At 38.4% G+C, this 20,041-nt stretch overlaps 1 long non-coding RNA gene across 1 annotated transcript in view; it reads left to right on the top strand.

Annotated features, from left to right (window-relative positions):
- Positions 1-20,041, top strand: part of LOC105738832 — a 303,739-nt gene that overhangs the window by 102,365 nt on the left and 181,333 nt on the right. Inside the window, exon 2 of the long non-coding RNA XR_004027510.1 lies at positions 18,566-18,843. This is a non-coding gene — a long non-coding RNA (uncharacterized LOC105738832). The remainder of the gene's footprint in view (positions 1-18,565; positions 18,844-20,041) is intronic.

Below are 20,041 nucleotides of genomic sequence, written 5' to 3'. Positions count from 1 at the left end.
AACCCACCACCAATCATACTAAATAGGCAAAATCTGGAAGCATTCCTTTTGAAAACCAGCACAAGACAAGGATGCCCTCTCTCACCACTCCTATTCAACATGATATTCGAAGTTTTGGCCATGGCAATCAGGCTAGAGAAAGAAACAAAGGGTATTCAAACAGGAAGAGAGGAAGTCAAATTATCTCTTTTTGCATATGACATGATTGTATATTTAGAAAACCCCATCTAAAAAAAGCCCTCAAACTCCTTAAGCTGATAAGCAACTTCAGCAAAGTCTCAGGATACAAAATCAATGTGCAAAAATCACAAACATTCCTATACACCAATAATAGAGAACCAAATCATGAGTGAACTCCCATTCACAGTTGTTACAAAGAGAACAAAATACCTAGGAAAACACTTACAAGGGATGTGAAGGACCTCTTCAAGGAGAAATACAAACCACTGCTCAAGGAAATAAGAGAGGACACAAATAAATTGAAAAACATTCAATGCTCATGGACAGGAAGAATTAATATTGTGAAAATGGCCATACCCCCAAAGTAATTTATAGATTTATGCTATTCCCATCAAGCTACCACTGACTTTCTTCACAGAATTAGAAAAAAACTACTTTAAATTTCATATGGAACCAAAAAAGAGCCCAGACAGCCAAGACAATCCTAAGCAAAAAGAACAAAGCTGGAAGCATCATGCTACCTGACTGCAAACTATACTACAAGGCTACAGTAACCAAAACAGCACGGTACTGGTACCAAAATAGATATATATATACCAGTGGAACAGAATAGAGGCTTCAGAAATAATGCAACACATCTACAACCATCTGATCTTTGACAAACCTGACAAAAACAAGCAATGGGGAAAGGATTCCCTATTTAGTAAATGGTGTTGGAAAAACTCCCTAGCTGTACGCAGAAAACTGAAACTGGACCCCTTCCTTACACCTTATATAAAAGTCAACTCAAGATAGATTAATGGGCCAAGTGCGGTGGCTCACGCCTGTAATCCCAGCACTTTGGGAGGCCAAGGCGGGCGGATCACGAGGTCAGGAGATTGAGACCATCCTGGCTAACATGGTGAAACCCCATCTCTACTAAAAAATACAAAAAATTAGCCAGGCATGGTGGCAGACACCTGTAGTCCAAGCTACATGGGAGGCTGAGGCAGGAGAATGGAGTGAACCCGGGAGGCGGAGCTTGCAGTGAGTTGAGGTTGTGCCACTGCACTCCAGCCTGGGTGAGAGAGCCAGACTCCATCTCAAAAAAAAAAAAAAAAAAAAAAGATAGATTAAAGATTTAAATAATGTTAAGACCTAAAACTATAAGAACCCTAGAATAAAACCTAGGCAATACCATTCAAGACATAGGCATGGGCAAAGAGTTCATGACTAAAACATCATAAGCAATGGCAACAAAAGCCAAAATTGATAAATGGGATCTAATTGAATGAAAGAGCTTCTGCACAGCAAAATAAACTATCATCAGAGTGAACAGGCAACCTACAGAATGGGAGAAAATTTTTGCAATCTATCCGTCAGACAAAGGGCTACTATCCAGAATCTATAAGGAACTTAAACAAATTTACAAGAAAATAACAAACAACCCCATCAAAAAGTGAGTGAAGGATATCAACAGACACTTTGCAAAAGAAGACATTTATGCAGCCAACAAACATGAAAAAAGATCCTGATCACTGGTCATTAGAGAAATACAAATCAAAACCACAATGAGATACCATCTCTCACCAGTTAGAATGGCTATCATTAAAAAGTCAGGAAACAGCAGGTGCTGGTGAGGATGTGGAGAAATAGGAATGCTTTTATCCTGTTGGTGGGAAGTGTAAATTAGTTCAACCAATGTCAAAGACAGTGTGGCAATTCCTCAAGGATCTAGAACTAGAAATACCATTTGACCCAGCAATCCCATTACTGGGTATATACCCTAAGGATTATAAATCATTCTACTATAAAGACACATGCACACGTGTGTTTATTGCGGCACTATTCACAAAAGCAAAGACTTGGAACCAACCCAAATCAATGTTAGACTGGATAAAGAAAATGTGGTACATATACACCATGGAATACTATGCAGCCATAATAAAGGATGAGTTCATGTCCTTTGCAGGGACGTGGATGAAGATGGAAACCATCATTCTCAGCAAACTAACACAGGAACAGAAAACCAAACACTGCATGTTCTGACTCATAAGTGGGAGTTGAACAATGAGAACACATGGGCACAGGGAAGGGAACATCGCACACTGGGGCCTATTGGGGTGTGGGGGACAAGGGGAAAGATACCATTAGGAGAAACACCTAATGTAGATGCAGGCTTGATAGGTGCAGCAAACCACCATGGCACATGTGTACTTATGTAACAAACCTCCACGTTCTGCACATTTATCCCAGAACTTAAAGAATAATTAAAAAAAAAAGTACCACTTCGAGTGCCTGATATATCATAAATGCTAAAAATAAAAATAGAGGCTAAATAAGACTCCTGCTGTATTTATCTCTACGTATTTTGAATAACTGCCTTGCTCTGTGTTCTGCCTTGTTTTATTTATGTAGTTCTTGGCAAAGTTAATCCACAGTACTCATAATAGCTTATACAATAGCTCAGCTTTGCTGTACCACAATGGACTGAAACTTGTTCCCCCCAAATTCACACGTTGAAGCCCTAGCCCCCAGTGTGATGGTATTTGGAGATAGTGCCTTTGGGAGATAATTAGATTTAGATGACATCATAAGGATGGGTACTTCATGATGAGATTAGTGCCCTTATAAAAAGATACCCTAAAGAGCTTCCCCACTCCTCACCCCTTCCCATTATATGAGGATACAATGAGAAGGCTGCCATCTGCATGTCAGGAGGAGCACCTTCCCTGGGAAACCAAGTCAGCCAACACCTTGATCTTGAACTTTCCAGCCTCCAGAACTGTAAGAAATAAATTCCTGTTGTTTAACCCACTCAGTCTATGGTATTTTGTTACCACAGCCTGAGCTAAGACAAGCACATAGTGTTTCGTTTATAGTAAATATAGCAAATAAAGTTTATACTTGTTGGGATATACTCAGTAGGAAGACAGTGGATGTCAGTAGTCTTAGTTAGCCATGGTCTGCAATTTCAGCTCTCTGGAAAAAGTAAGCAGGGGAAATAAAATCAAATTTTTTTAAGAAAAGAAAAGCAAAAGGAAACAGGAATGACAGTGGATGCAAATGTTGTTTTCCAGCATCTGGGCCTATCTTCTATCTTTCTGGGAAATTGTGGCTGCTGAATTTTTGCTACAACTCACGTCTGGGTTTAGAAATTTTTTATCGAGGTAAATTAATCATTTTTTTAAGCCACAGCTATGCAATATAATTCCTGAGCTTAAAAAACAGGTGCTGTATTGCATTCATTCAGTGATGTTTATCAAGGGCCTTCTGCATATCAGGTACTCTTAAAGTAGCTAGAGATACAGCAGTGATCAAATAGACAAACATCCCTACCATTTTTTAAGTCTCTCTTTTTTTATTGAGGTAAAATTTACATAATATAAAATTAGTCATTTAAAAGTGAATAATTCAGTGGCATTTAGTACATTAACAATGTTGTACAACACCCCCTCTATCTAGTTCCAAAACATTTTCATACTCCAAAATGAAAGCGTGTGCCTGGGAATCAGTCACCCTCTACTCCCCAAAGCTGACCCCTGGTAACCACAATTTATGTTCTATCTCTATAGGTTTTTCCTATAAATGGAATAATATGTGACCTTTTGTGTCTGGCTTTTTTCATGTAGCAGAATATTTTCATGGTTCATCTACATTGTGGCATGTATCAATACTTCATTCTTTTTCAAGGCTGAATAATGTTCCGCTGTATGGATATACCACAGTTTGCTTATCCATACATCTGCTGATGGACATGTGGGTTGTATCCACATTTTGGCTATTGTGAATAGTGCTGCTATGAACATGCATGTACATGTACTTCTTTGAGTACCTTTTTCAAATCTTGTAGGTATATACCTAGCAATAGAATTGCTGGATCACATGGTAATTCTATGGTTAACATTTTGAAGAACTGTCAAATTGTTTTCCACGGTGTCTGCGCCACTTTACATTCATACCAAAAATGTACGTGAGTTTTAGTTTCTCTACATTCTGATCAGTACTTTTATTTTCCATTTTTTGATTGTGTCCATCATAGTAGGTGTGAAGTAGCTGTCATTGTGTATTTGGTTTACATTTTCCTTATGCCTAGTGAGGTAAAATGTCTTTTCATGCACTTGTTGGCCATTTCTTGGTTGGATATATCTTCTTTGGAAAAATGTCTATTCAAGGCATTCATGCACTTTTAAATTGGTTTCTTATTGTTGAGTTGTAAGAGCTCTTTATATACTCTCCATGCTAGATCCTTATCAGATATATTATTTACAAATATTCTATTGTATTTTATAGGCTGTCTTTTCACTTTCTTGGTAATGGCCTTTGAAATTACAAAAATGTTTTAATTTTGGTGAAGTCTAGTTTATTTATTTTTTATTTTGTTGCTGTATCTTATCTAAGAACCTATGGCCATGGATTTGGCAATCCAAGGTCATGAAGATTTAGTCCTATGATTTTTTCTAAGAGTGTTATGGTTTTAGCTTTTATATTTAGGTCACTGATACATTTAGTGTTAATTTTTGTATGTTGTATGAGGTTGGGGTCCAGCTTTATTCTTTTACATGTGGATATTCAGTATCCCTACCATTCTGGAGAAAAATTATAATATCGTGAAGATAATAAAAAGTAAATTGACATTGTCACAGCCAAGAGGAGCCTAAGAATACATAAGAACTAAATGTAATATGGTACCTTGGATGAGATTCTAGAACAGAGAAAGGATGCTAGGTGAAAACTAAGGAAGTCTAAATAAAGTATAGACTTTAGTTTGTAATAATTTATCAATCTTGGTTAATTAATTGTGACAAATGTACCACACTAAGCTAAGATATTAATAACAGGGGAAACTGGTTATATATTGGTTCCCATAGAGTATATGGAAACTCTCTGTGCTAGCCTCACAATTTTTTGTAAATCTAAAAATATTCCAAAATTAAAAGGTTATCTTAAAGGTAAACCAAAAGCATTAAAAAAAATGCCAGTATCTAGGAAGAAACCGAATGAAACATGTTCAAGATGCCCACATTGAAAACCATTAAGCATGCTGAGTGAAACTGAAAAAGACTTAGATAAATAACGAGACATACTATGTTCATGGATTGGTAGACTGATTATTGTTTAGATGTTAGTTGTATCAAATTTGTTTACAGATTTAGTGCTATCCTAGTCAAAATATCAGGAAATGTTTATGTAGAAATTAACAAGTTTATTTTATAATTTATACAGAAACACAAATGACCAAGAATAGCCAAAACAATTTTCAAAATGAACAAAGTTGGGAGACTTGCATTACCTAATTTTCAGGCTTATTATAAAGCTCACATCATGACAATGTGGTCTTGAAATAGAAATGACATATAGATGAATGGAACAGAAGAAAATTCAGAAATAGACCCACATACCTACAGTTGATTTTTTGAAAAGGTTTTAAAGTACTTAAATTGAGAAAGTATTTTCTTATAATAAGTTATGCGGGAACAACTGGACATTCATATTAAAAATTAATTTTGATGTTTTCCTTATGCCATAAACCAAAATTAATTCAAAATGAATTTTAGATCTAAATATAAAAGCCAAGACTATACTATTTGTAGAATAAAAGATTTCTTTTTAACTTAAGAGTAGGCAAAGATTTCTTAGATTAAAATAAAGGAAAAAAATAAATTAGACTTTATCAAAATGAAAACTTTCTACTCTTCAAAGGATACCTTTAGGAAAATGAAAAGGCAAGCCACAGACTGGAGGAAAATATTCTTAATACACGACTCTGACAGGGGACTTGTATCTGGAATATATGATTCAGAATATATAAAGAACTCCCAAACTCAATAATAAATGACAATTCAATTAAACAAAAACAGGTAAAAGGCTTGAAAAGGCACTTTATGAAAGAAGATATAAAGTTAATAAACACATGAAAAGATATCTAACGTCACTAGTCTTCTGGAAAATGCACATTGAACCACAACAAGATGCCATTTCACAGTACTAGAATGGCTAGAGCTAAAATGACTAATAATAGCAAGTGTTGGCAAGGATGCAACTGGGAACCCCCATACATTGCAACTATGTGTGTAAAACGGTACAGCTTTTTTTTTTTTAAACATTTTGGCAGTTTTTTATAAAGTTAAACATGCATTTACCACATGACACTGCAATTTCACAAAGGCATTTAACAAAGAGAAATGAAAACATATACCCACTAAAAGACTAATGTTAACAACAGCTTTAATCATAATAGGCAACAAGTGAGAACAACCCGTATGTCTATCAAGAGCAGAATGGAGAAACACACTGTGGTACACAGTTGATCCTTGGGCAACATAGGCTTAAACTGCATGGGTCCACTTCCATGCACATTTCTTCAATACATATACTGGAAAACTTTTTGGAGATTTGCAACAATTTGAAAAAACTCACAAACCACGTAGCCTAGAAATGTTGCAAAAATTAAGAAAAGGTATGTCCTGAATGCATAAAATATATGTAGATACTAGTGCATTTATACGTTAATTGACTGTTTATGATATTGGTAAGGCTTCTTCTGGCCAACCGCAGGCTATTAGTAGTGAAGTTTTAGGGAAATCAAAAGTTATGCCTGGATTTTTTACTGTGATGGGGATGGTGCCCCTGACTCCCGCGTTGGTCAAGGGCTACCTGTATTCAAACAGTTGATACCATTTCATAGGAGCATTGTTTGCAATAGTGAAACTAAAGATAATCCAAATATCCATAAACAGGAAAATGGATAAACAGAAATATTCACATAATGGAAGACCACGAAAACTGAACATTAATGAATTCAAACTTCATGCACAAAAATATTAAGTGAAAGAAACAAAACTTAGAACTCATGCAGTATGATAGTAAAGTGACATAAATTGTTTAGAAATTCTTATACACATAGAAAAAGTATGAGGAAGAAAAAGAGAATGATGAACCCAAAATTCAGAATGGTAGTTTCCTTTCATAAAAGCTCCATGAGTTCGGGGCTTCTTGTCTGTTTTATTTTTAATGTTACTGTTTTCCAGTTCCTAGAACATTACTTGATACATAATAGTCACTCAAATAAACATTTTTGAAGAAATAAATAAGAGGAGAGGGGGATTGATATGGGCAGTTGCAGTAGGACTGGAAAAGTTTTATTACTTGAGCTGGATGATGGGTACACCGGGTGTATGTAACAATATTCTGTATACTACATGGATGTGAGTATATAGACTTTTATATTATTAAATGTTATAATTTTACTTTTTGAAGACAGGGTCTTACTGTGTCACCCAGGCTGGTGTGCAGTGGTGCAATTCCGGCTCACTGCAGGCTTGACCTCCCTGGGCTCAGGTGTTCCTCCCACCTCAGCCTCCTGAGTAGCTGGGCCTACAGGTGTGCTCCACCACACCTGGCTAATTTTTTGTATTTTTTTTTTTGCAGAGACAAGGTTTCACCATGTTGCCCAGCTTGGCCTCAAACTCCTGGCTCAAGCAACCCTCCAATATCAGCCCCCAAAGTGCTAGGATTACATGCATGAGCCACTGTACCCAGCCATAAAATGTAATAAATTTTAAAATTAAAAAATACATTGTTGAACTTTCATATTGAACATATTATCAAAGTGAGGAAAAAAACAGACATCCTCACTCCATCCCTCAGACCCAACTTCCTGTTGCCTCTGCCTTGGGTCTTACATTTGCCCTCAAAGGAAGAGGGTAGGAGCAATGGGTATAGGGTGGGTGAGTCACAAAATGAGCCTCAGAGAGTTTGGTTATTCTCATATTTTAGGTAAAAAGTAGATTTAAAAGAGCATTTTACATTACAATTTTACATCAAAATGACCATGTTGCTGTGTCCCGCCTTGTCCTGCGTAAGAGCTAAAGAGAGAAAAAGACACAGACGGGTAGGTCCATTTGGGGTGGACTTGAGGTCATGGGTAGCTTTTAAGATAGAGAAGCATTTAATTCTATTTCTTTCCTTTCTTTAGCTCTAGACATAATGTTTATAGTATATGTATAAGTCTCTTTCAAATGAGTCAGTAAAGAAATGCCAGTACCAAGATGTCCCCAAAATATAATCTTCGAAAAAGGGGAAAAATGGCCCAATCTAATCACATGACAGCCTGCCAAAAACACCATTTCCCTAGCACCATGACGATCAGCTGAGATCAATCCTATTTTTTAGTTTCTTTTACACATTTTTTTTTTGTCTTTCAAAAATAAGCCATATGTTTAAACAACTTGGAGGGTGAATGTTCTTATTAGTTTGCCTGTTTCCACAGAGTATTTTAGTTCATTCCAGCAAGTGCTGGCTGAATGCCTATGATGTGCCTAACACCTTAAGGAAGTGCGGACAGCAGTAGTTTCTAGTTCAAAAGCAGCTCAAATACAGAAACCTCTACCACAACCTACTTCATGAGTTAAGGAGCTGGGTAATTTCACTCACTGCCGTATTATGGCAAAGTCTACTTTGGTATTGTTGAATGTCATATGTGAGGATGGAGTTTAATGCAAAGGACTAGGAATTGCATATTTTTTGATTTGGAAAGAGAGGAAAAAAAAAACATGCAAACTAAGCCTTCAGTGCTGATAAATGCAGAGACTTACTGCTCACTCTGAGAAGCATATCCTTATGGCTGAAGTTCACCAGGGGAGGGGCTGGGAGCCAATGACTAAGCAATACTCTAATCCCACTCTGGTGCAACCTGTTCCTGAACTTGGATAAGTCTAGGTTTGGTTTTCACATATGTACCATAAAACAAGCATCTTTAAGGTTTCACCTAGCTCTCATATAGCCTTTGCTTCTCTTCTACTACTTTTGTATCTTCTATACATACCCACAGTTGACACACACACACCCCTCTTAGATGAGTGTCTTCAAATAGTTTTAGCAAACATTTCTAGAGGATCCAGCTGGGGTCTCAAACATAGAAACTCTTAGAGAATCATTTTAAACATATGTTAATTTAATTACTGCATTAATAACTGAACTCATTCATTCAATGTAAATTTATACTATTTATGAGAACATGGTTAATGTCTCCCAAACTTCAATCATTTACACATCACTATTATGAATTGTGCTATATACTGTGTATAATTTGGAGCATTTTCGTTTTTCTTTAAAATGTCTCATTTTTACTCAAATGTAGTTTTAAAGCAAATGCTGTATTACTCTTTTATAAAAAGAAAACCAATACTAGTTGGGAAATACTTCTTTAGGGAGACACAAAGAACAGTTGACTATAAGAGAAAGCACTGATAAATGTGTATAGTAAGAACTTTTATTCATGATGAAAACTTAAAGATACTGAAAGGTAAATTGCAGACTGCAGTAAGATAATCTGCAATACCTAGGTACACACAATCTACAAATAATTAGAATCAAAATATGTTAAAATGAGTAAAAATCAGTAAGTGTAGCACAAACAAACCAAAAGAAAAATGGGCACAAAACAGCAATAGGCACTTCACAGAAGAGATAAACACATGTATGTAATAGATGCATGAAGAAATTTTTACTATTATTAGTGACCAGGAAAATGCAAATCAAGATTAGATGAGATACCATTTTATAGATACTTGAGGGGCCCAAATGTAAAAGGCTGACAGTGCCACGTATGGGAAAGGATGTAGAACCACAGGATTTCATATTCGTTATTGGTAGGAGTACAAATTGGTGCCATCCCATTGGATTCGAGTTTGGCATTATCCATACCCGTTATCCCCTCTCCATACCCATTATCCATTATTCCCATACTCTCTGACCCAGCAGTTCTACCCCATTGAAAAGCTTGCACACACTCAGAAGGGATGCACACAAGTGGTCAGAGCACTGCTGCTCACAATGGCAAAAGCCTGTAGACAACCCAGGTGCTCATCAATTGGTGAGTGGATGCACAAACTGTGGTAAATTCATAAATGGAATGAAATATGGCAGTCAAACTAAATGACCTGCAGCAACATCAACAATATGGCAATATATTAAGTGAAAAAAGTTCCTAAATATTGTGTAAGCATGATACCCTTTTTATAAAGTTTAAAACAACCAAACATAAGGAAAAAAAGCTTAGAGATAAATACAGAGGCAATTAAACAATTCAAAAAGAAGGCAAGAGAATGGTGAGCATGGACACGGGGTCAGATAGAGGGATGCAAAAGGACAGACAGGTGTAGTATCGGTAGATGAATAATGTCCACGACTGTGAAGATCTTAGCTTTTCTCTTGCATGGTGAGTTTAGGGGTACTGATTACAGTATAAAATAACTAGCAAAATAAATATAAGTGGGTGATGCAAGGACAAATAATGGCTGTGTCATAGAACAAGTATTGTAGTTAATCTACTTCTGTGCATCTGAGGTTCTTGAAGAAAACAAACACCACTTTTTATAAAGAGAAAGTATGTATTTCAAAAAGTAGAACAATTTTAAAAAGCTTTAAAGAGAGCATCTGTGAAATCATTCTCTGTACCATCAGTGCTGTACGTAGTATGGAAATCACTGCCCCGTCATATGACAGTGAGTAAGAGACTGCTTCTTCTCTCTAGAAATTTATGGCTGGTAGGGGAGGCACAAACGTGGGTAATTATAATAGAATCCACAAAGTGATAGGATAATCATAAAGAAGTAAGAGCACAGGGCAGGGGGGGGCATGAAACCAGCCTGGACATGGCGGAAGTCATCCTAAGAGGATGTAAAATCTAACCTTGCACTTCAAACGGACAGATATTTTAGGCAGGGAAACCCCATGCATAAGAACCTGAAGGTCGGCCGGGCGCAGTGGCTCACGCCTGTAATCCCAGCACTTTGGGAGGCCGAGGCAGGCGGATCACAAGGTCAGGAGATCGAGACCATCCTGGCTAACACGGTGAAACCCCTTCTCTACTAAAAAATACAAAAAATTAGCCGGGCGTGGTGGCGGGCGCCTGTAGTCTCAGCTACTGATGAGGCTGAGGCAGGACAATGGCGTGAACCCGGGAGGCGGAGCTGGCAGTGAGCCGAGATTGCGCCACTGCAGTCTAGCCTGCAGAGTGAGACTACGCGTCTCAAAAAAAAAAAAAAAAAAAAAAAAAAAAAAAAGAAAAAGGAAAAAGAAAAAAAAAATAACCTGAAGGTAGCATATTTGAGTTGCTAAAAGTTGTTCCATTTGACTGGAGCAGGGAAACGGGCGTGAGAAGGGAGAGAAATGGGGCTTGGGAATTTGACAGGGGCCTCATCATTAGGAGGCTTGGACAATGTATGATACTCTTGGGGCCTTATTTTGAGAGCTGCAGGGTCATTGAAAAGTTTAAATCAGGGAGTGATATAATTAGATTTTTTCCTTCACAAAAAGCAGGACCAGAGGCAGAAAACATCAGTTAGATGAGGTAGAAGCTGGGTCAGTTGTCCAGGTAAGCCATGGTGGTGACTGCAAGTATTGACAGGATGGAGAGAAGTAGGCAGATTAGGGAGTTATTGAGGAGGTGGAATTAGTAAGACTCACAGATCGATTGGATATAGGGATCAAATAAGGGGAATATCGAGAATAATTTTCTATATGGGCAGCTAAGGAGATAGTAGTGACAGACACTGAGACTTGGGAGAAAGGATATGCAAATCTTCTTAATTGACGCATCCCATTTGGCTAGATACTGGTTCACAGTATCTCCAAGCCTTCACAGATAAAGCTGACGTCTCTCCAGCCAAGTCTAATTTACAAGCTCTAGAAATGGCAGATATCCTATTCTTGTTTCTAAACACCTGGACTGAATTATTAAAAGACTCCTCACAGCTACCATGTGAGGGACCTTTAAATAAAGGTTTCCCAAATCCATGAGCTAACATTATAAAAGCTGTTTCACTTGATTTTCAAAGTAGTTCCTAGATTCATTACTTCCATAGCAAAAAGTTTTAGGAGTATTGCGATTTGTGCCATTGACTTCCAGAATATAAAATGAGGTCAGAGTTCCTCTGAAATTATTTTTCTTCTTTTTAAAGGCAAAATAATGACCTAAGTATGGCTATATTGCACAGCAGCTAAGTAATGAAATATTTTGCTTTGAGTACAACATAAAACAACTGCACATTTTCCTTTCATATTTTGGGCCGTAAATATGTAAAGAAACTAACGTGAATTTCCTATAAAATGATTGCCAAAATGAAATTTTCTGATCGTTTGTTTAAAAAAGGGAATGCATGGGCCTATCTCCTGTAAGAGTACACTATAAAACAGCCAGGACTATGGCCATTTTTATAGATAATTCCAAGAAACCTTTAAAGCAAGATGGCCAGGCGAGTGATACATTGCCAGGCGGCAGGGAATACTGGCCCATTACCTCCAGATCAGTCCCCGAGGGTTACTGTTCATATTTGGCCTTGGGGACAGGAGTCAATAAAAATTCGTGTTCATAATACTTTATATACACACATGCAGGCAGAAGGAAGGCCAAGGGAAGTAGAAATAGCTTATTACATAGCACATAATAAGGACCATTAATATCAGCTGCCAGTTCTGACACTACCGATGTGTGTGTTTATGTGGCATGTAGTGTCACGTGGTAGTTACTAGAATGGAGTTTGGCGTTAGAGAGATTGAAGTCAAATTGTAGCTTTGCCACTTAAGCAGCAATGTGATTTTAACATGTTATCTAAACTCTCTGACCTTATTTTCTTCAATGGGACAATGTACCTCTTCCTTCAGTTTAATGAGTTAATACATGCAAAGACTCCAGACCAATATATCGTAAGCATTCAATAAACAGAGACAATGTAAGCAAAGGAACATAAATACATTCTAATGATTCTTAGCAGGCTAAAATCTGATATTAGATCTAGGTGCCCAGTGTAACCAAAACATTGTAAAATCCTCCTTACATTTGCGGATGGTTGATTTTTTAACATAGTCTACAGTAAGCATAATAATATCATATTTCTTTGACTCCAAGGTGTGTATTTTGTATATTTGAATAAGAAGTGTTGACTTTGCCTGCACATACATATCAAAACCTGTGGAAAGAATGACAGCAGATTGGAAGAAAACTTTAGATTCAATAATGGAACATTCTTTTAAGAAACACTACATCCTCAATGCCCTTGTTGACATGGAGAATGATGCTGTGAAGAGACAGACACTGGTGACCTTGATTTAAAAAATGATTTCACATGCACAGAAGTAATGTTAGATTAAAAAATATATTATATATATATATCTCACTAGGACTGTTTATTAAATAGAGCACTTTTAATCAATATGAAATAAAAATTATAATGATAAAGCTCAGTGTTATAGTTTGTCAGCCTGTGCTCATTGTATTGGCACATACACAATAGACCGTCTTCTTACAACTGATGACAACTTAGCTTTATGGAAGTATGGTAAACCCAGAAAGTAAGGACAACAGAGAGAATTTAAAGAAGTTAGAAAACTGAGTTGATAAAGGAAGATATACCTGGGTTCAATCTCAGCTCCTTCATTTCCAATTAAGTTAACTTTGGACAAATGACCATCCTTCTAAGTCTCTAAAATGACAATTTTACTTAAGTCATTGAGTAAATTGTGTGAGTTAAATGAAATAATATAGATAAAATGTTTAACACCATATTTGTGCAAGTATTTCGATACTGCAATAAATGATTGGTATTACAGGCTGAGTATCCCTTATCCAAATGCTTGGGAACAGAAGTGTTGTGAGTTTTGATTTTGGAATATTGGTATATATAAATTAATATTTGTATGAAGTCATGTTTCATGTATGCCTTATACACATAGCAGGCAATTTTATATAATACTTTAAATATTTTTGTGCACGAAACAAAGCTTTGACTTTGTTTTGACTGGGACCCATCACATGAGGTCAGGTGTGGAATTTTCCATGTGTGGTGTCATGATGATGCTCAAAAAGCTTTGGATTTTGGAGCATTTCAGATTTTGGATTTTTAGATTAGGGATGCTTAACCTGTGTTGTTATTACGGTAATAAACAATCAACTGGTAAACAGGAGGAATAAATGACTGTCAATCAAAAAAGTAGGGCTCTATGTACTAACATTCTTAGAAAACCATTGTCATTAACAGGGATTTCAGACAAGGCTTAAACTGGGAGACTTAAATGCACATATACTAACCCCAAGACGTACAACTGAACGGCTTCATATGTGGGCAATTATGAAGAATGCTCTAGGATGAATACTGCTTCATTTAACAGTGGTTAATGAGATGCTAGTATGTTACAGATACCTATGCCTTTCTTACTGATTCTCATACTTAAGATTTCATTTAAAGAAAAAATAATTATAGGTCTCTGGTGTTGACTTGAATCATTTTATGTTACTTAAATGCATACATATAAAACTAGATATAAACAATTATAAAGGTCAAATTGAACCAGAGGAAAAATTAGAGCAACACAAATCCAATAAAATAAAAAATGACTGCATTTGTTAAATGTAGTTGCAAAGTTGTTTTGCTGAAACCTAGTAGCTGTTTGCTACATGAGCATGGTGGTTTTATTGTTGTTGTTGTTGTTGTTGTTGTTGTTGAGATGGAGTCTTGCTCTGTCGCCCAGGCTGGAGTGCATTGGCGCGATCTTGGCTCACTGCAACCTCCACATCCCAGGTTCAAGTGATTCTCCTGCCTCAGCCTCCCGAGTAGCTGGGATTACAGGCGCATATCACCATGCCCGGCTAATTTCTGTATTTTTAGTAAAGACAGGGTTTCACCATGTTGGCCAGGCTAGTATCAAACTCCTGACCTCAAGTAATCCAGCTGCCTCGGCCTCCCAGAGTGCTGGGATTACAGGCGTGAGCCACAGGCCATGAGCATAGTTTTGGCTGAATAAAAATTCATTTGAAGGCCGAGAGTACCATGACAAATACCAGAGGCTGGGAAGGGTGTGGGGGTTGAGGGAAGGATAAAGAGAGACTGGTTAATGGGTACAAACATACAATTAGATGGAAGGAATATGGCCTAATGTTCAGTAGCAGAGTAGGGTAACTATAGTTAATAACAATCTATTGTAAATTTCAAAATAAATATCTAGAAGAGAGGACTTGAAATATTCCCAATGCAAAGAAATGGCAAATACTTGAGGTGATGGATAGTGCTAAATACCCTGATTTGATCATTACACACTATATGCCTGTAACAAAATATCACATGTAGCCCCTAAACATGTACAAATACCATGTATCAATTTTAAAAATATAGATGCTCACTTAGAAAAAATAGATTTATTTGAGATCAGCCCATCTGAAACACTGAGTTGGGTGTGATGAGCCATTTTCCTATCAGGTTTCTCTATTTAAACCACAGGAAACCTTTATCCCTTGTTTGACATACATTTATTAAGTCTGCCTTGATTCTTTTCTCATTATCCTGTAATAAATACAGTGTAGTTCCAATGCAATCATAAAGCTAAATGCAAATAAAGACATCACCTTATCCATTGCTTTGTAACATTATCCATTGCTTTGTAACACCACAATACTCAGGGTCTTAAGACAGCAATAATCTCAGTCAGGCCTCTGCAAGCTGTCTCATATGTTTTCGCTCTGTGTCTCCACCCAAATCTCATGTTGAATTGTAATTCTCAATGTTGGGGGAGGGGCCTGGGGGGAGACGATTTGATCATGGGGGCGGATTTCCCCTTTGCTGTTCTCCTGATAGTGAGTTCCCATAAGATCTGATGGTTTAAAAGTGTGTGGCACTTCCCCCTTCGCTCCCTCTCCTGCTGCTATGGTAAGATGATAAGATGTGTTTCCTTCCCCTTTGCCCTCTGCCATGATTGTAAGTTTCCTGAGACCTTCTAGTCATGCTTCCTGTTAAGCCTGCAGTACTATGAGTCAATTAAACCTCTTTTCTTCATAAGTTACTCAGTCTCAGGTAGTTCTTTATAGCAGTGTGAAAACTGACTGATGTACCATCATTTTATGAAGGCAGACCCTTAGAATCTAGGTGGTTTCAGACTGGCTAGCAGGGCACACTTGACTCATGGTAGGCGAGATATGCATTAGGGCCTCTCTTCCATAAGCAATTCATTTCTCCATCTCTGCAGCTGAGGAGAGTCAGCAAGTGTGGCTTTTTGGTCTCTAGTCACTGGCAGAGATGATGTATATTTCTACTTCCCGCTGACTGTGAAAGGAGCCTTGGCCTGCATGTCCCTGTGTCTGGCAAGCTTTCCTGTCCTTGTACTTCCCAGTTGTCAGTTTAGCTCCCATGGCTTGAGGGATGGCCGTGCCATCCAGAAAGAAACAGGGAAGGTGAGAGAGGGAGGACCTGTCTTGCCTCCCATAGACAGTTCAGACACCCTGAACTTTTCCTCTCTGCAGGGAGGGCATCTCTTAACCTAGCACCCTTGAATGCTGCCTGGAAGAGGAGGGAAAGGCCTCCAGAGTCCCTGAATGCCAGAGATGAACTTTCCCCTTTCTGGCCTCCCCCTGTTGTCTTGGGCACAGTTAGCATGATCAGCTTTTGTCTGCCTCTTATATTTGAGATAGCAATGTTAATGACTGAGATGTGGCCTGCAATTCACCCATGACATTCCTGTAATCTGTGCTGGCTTTTGTATTAGTGAAAGACTCATATTAAAAATACTTAATTGAAACAGCAGAGGTGTTGACTACTCGGAGTGGATGCTGGCCATTGGGATGGAGCAGGGTCCTGGGGGCCTCCTGTGATGCTAAACATTAACCCTTTAATTGATGAATTGTGGGGAGGTCAGGAATCATGAGGGGAGAAGGAGATAGTCTCTGGACAGTGCAGTTTGCTAACTGGTCTGGAAATACTTTACAACTTTGATATCTGTGCATCTGTACTGGTGATACCTGTTGAATAACTGGTTATTTGGTGTTGTATGCATATACCCTAAAACAACAGGGTGTGTGCCGAGAAAGAATTGGTGGACCAGGACTAGATTTCATCATCCAGTGCTTTAACTTGCTGTGTGACTTTGGGGAAGTCATGTCATTCCCTGTACCTCAGCTATTCCATCATGCTAAGTGATTCTGAGGCTTCTTCCTAGTTGTAACATTAATTTTCACAATTTTAAAGCCATGATCCAGGCACCGTTTTTATTCTTTGCTACAAAGAACAGTCAATATTGTGATTGAGCACCTGGGTCCTTCTACTTGGTCTGAGCCCTGCTGAGTGACCCAGGGCAAGCTCTGTAAGTTTTCTAGGCCCCATCTGACATATACCACACAGGATTGTGATGGGGGTTAGAGGGGCTCATGTCGGAAAAGTACTCAGTACCTTGCTTGGTCCAGCGACACACAGTAGGTGTTAGTTCTTACTAGATTTAATGGCTAGAGTGGAGTCAAGAGATACAGAACATTGCTCTTCATTTTTCAAGCCCATCCATGAATGCTGAGGTTATGTTTTGAGTGCAAGCTGCCCTAGCTCCTGAGTTCCACTCCAGGTGTTAATGGAGCATTGAGACAAAGAGGGAGCCATGGCACTGGGCCATGTCCTCGGAGCGTGTGCCAGGCATGGCCCAAGGGCCCATTCTCTGATGTCTCAATCTGTTCAGCAGGACTCTACCCCATGCCAACTTTGTCTAAGCCACAATTTTTTTGAATTCATGGTGTAATGAGATGTTCAGCAAAGAATTCTGCCTTTATTGGAATTTGGAAGTGGTATTTCTAGGGCTCTACATTTCAGATGTTCTCTTTGTCCATTTGGAGGTGTGATTAGACCAGGGAGTGGTTGAGGCTCTGGGCAGACCATCTCCCAGTTAGAATTTTCCCTCTAAATTATAATCTGAAGGACATCAGCATGTAAAAGAACAATGGAGACTTAGAATTTCAATATAATGGAGAATAAATGGACACATTCGTAAATTATAATTTGTTGTAAGGTAACTGAAGTCCTAGGAATTTAGTGGCTGATATTGTTCAAGGGTCCCGGAAATGTGTTGACTTTAGGCTTGGCTGGTTTCAGAACTCTTGGCTTGCATTTTGCCAATTTATTAATCCCAGCCAAAAAAAGAACACTTCACATCAATCCAGCAAAATCTTAGGTGGAATTCTCATGGGTCCAACTTGAGTTATGTGTCCTTCTCTGATCCTACTGACAGCAAAGGAAGACAGTGCTGTGGCTGAGCTGAGGCCACAGACCATCCCCTTGGGATGATATGGCTGAACAGATGCAAATCCAGCAGCTTTCCAGGGAAAAAAGGAAGTGTTAAAAGGAATTATTAAGTTCCGACTTCCCATACTAAGAATAGGGGAAAGGCTGGTTACCTCAAAGGAAATTGGAGGGTTTGTTCCCGAAGAAGCCAGTCAAAACCGACAGATCCCATTACAAGCAAGGGTTTAGAATGAAGGAAGCCATCAACGCACACAGTCCCACCGAAAAATGGGTATCTGGAAACTTCAGTGAAACAGCTGGATAAACCTGGTGTCAATTTTGACAAATCACTTTTCTGCACTCTTTTCTTACAGCAAAGTCCTCGAGGTTCATTCATGGAAGCCTCTGTCCAGCCTTTACCATGCGCTGAGTGGGAAGCTGAGGATAAGGAAAGAGCAAGACCCCCAAGAAACCCTGATGTCTGGCTGAAAGCCGAAGCACGATGCAACTTTGCTATATTTCTCTCTAGCAAGGATTTGTATATTTTCGCTTTCTCCTCAAGTAACACCTGGACCTGCTCCTTTCCCTTCGAATGCTGAGGGCTCAGTCTCCAAGTTCCTTTATGAAACAGGGTGTACCATCAGAGACGCAGGTAAGAAACCTGAACTGCATGGCCTCGCATAAACCCCACCACACCTCTGTCCTGGACTCCTTCCCCGCAACAGGTGTAAAGACAAAAGGCTCATTGTCCTTTGGAGCCTATAGGATAAACAGAAAGAACACGTCCTTGCCAGTTAATCTGCCAGTGATAAAGAGTATTGTTTTATCTCCTGCCATCTCCACGTTCCAAGAGATGAATTCTATTGTAACACAAAGTCTGCTTTGTCCTTCCAACCCACTGAGATGTTTAAATTGGCCTTTCATATATTCCTTGGTTGTCACATTCAGAGCAATGAGTTGTTATAATGTGTTGAGAGGATCTTTCCCCCATGACAAGGAGACCATCATCTACAGAGAGGCTGTGATGCTGAGAAATAATGTGCTTCTCTTCTGCTCTAATTTTTTTAAGTTAAGACTTTTATTTTTTGAGCAGTTATAGGTTTAGAGAAAAATTGAAGGGAAAGTACAGCGAGTTCCCGTCTTCTCTCTCACTCCTTTCATCTCTGTTTCCATACATTTGCTACAATTGATGAGCCAACAGCCATATGTTATTAACTAAAGTTCATAGTTTACATTAGGGTTCACTCTTTGCTTGTACATTCTATGGGTTTTCTCAAATATATGGTAACCTGTATCCCCCATTATAGTACAATACAGAAGAATCTCACTGCCCTGAATATCTCCTGTGTTCCTCCTGTGCATTCCTCCCTCCCACCCCCTGGGGAACAATTGATCTTTTTATTGTCTCCAGTTTTGCCTTTTTCAGAATGTGACATAGTTGGGAGTCATACAGCATATATATATATATATATATATATATATATATATATATATATACATAATAGCCTTTTTAGATGGATGTCTTTCTCATAGCAATATGCATTGAACTTTCCTCCATGACTTTGTGTGGCTCAATAGTTCATTTCTTTGTGTTGCTGAATAGCTTCTGCTTAATTTTCAAAGCGTTTAATGTAAGAAAGTGGTATAGTCCAGTTGCAGTGGCTCAACACCTGTAGTCCCAGCACTCTGGAAGGTGGAGGCGGTGGATCACTTGAGCCCAGGAATTTGAGACCAGCCTGGGAAACATGGTAAAACCCTGCCTCCATAAAAAATACAAAAATTAGCTGGAAATGGTAGTGTGCGCTTGTAGTCCCAGCTACTCAGGAGGCTGCAGTGGGAGGATTGCTTGA

The sequence above is a fragment of the Nomascus leucogenys genome, chromosome 21, assembly GCF_006542625.1.
Source record: "Nomascus leucogenys isolate Asia chromosome 21, Asia_NLE_v1, whole genome shotgun sequence".
NCBI lineage: Eukaryota > Metazoa > Chordata > Mammalia > Primates > Hylobatidae > Nomascus > Nomascus leucogenys.
Note: the sequence above shows the minus strand (reverse complement) of the source record. Positions and strands in the feature narration are given on the sequence as shown.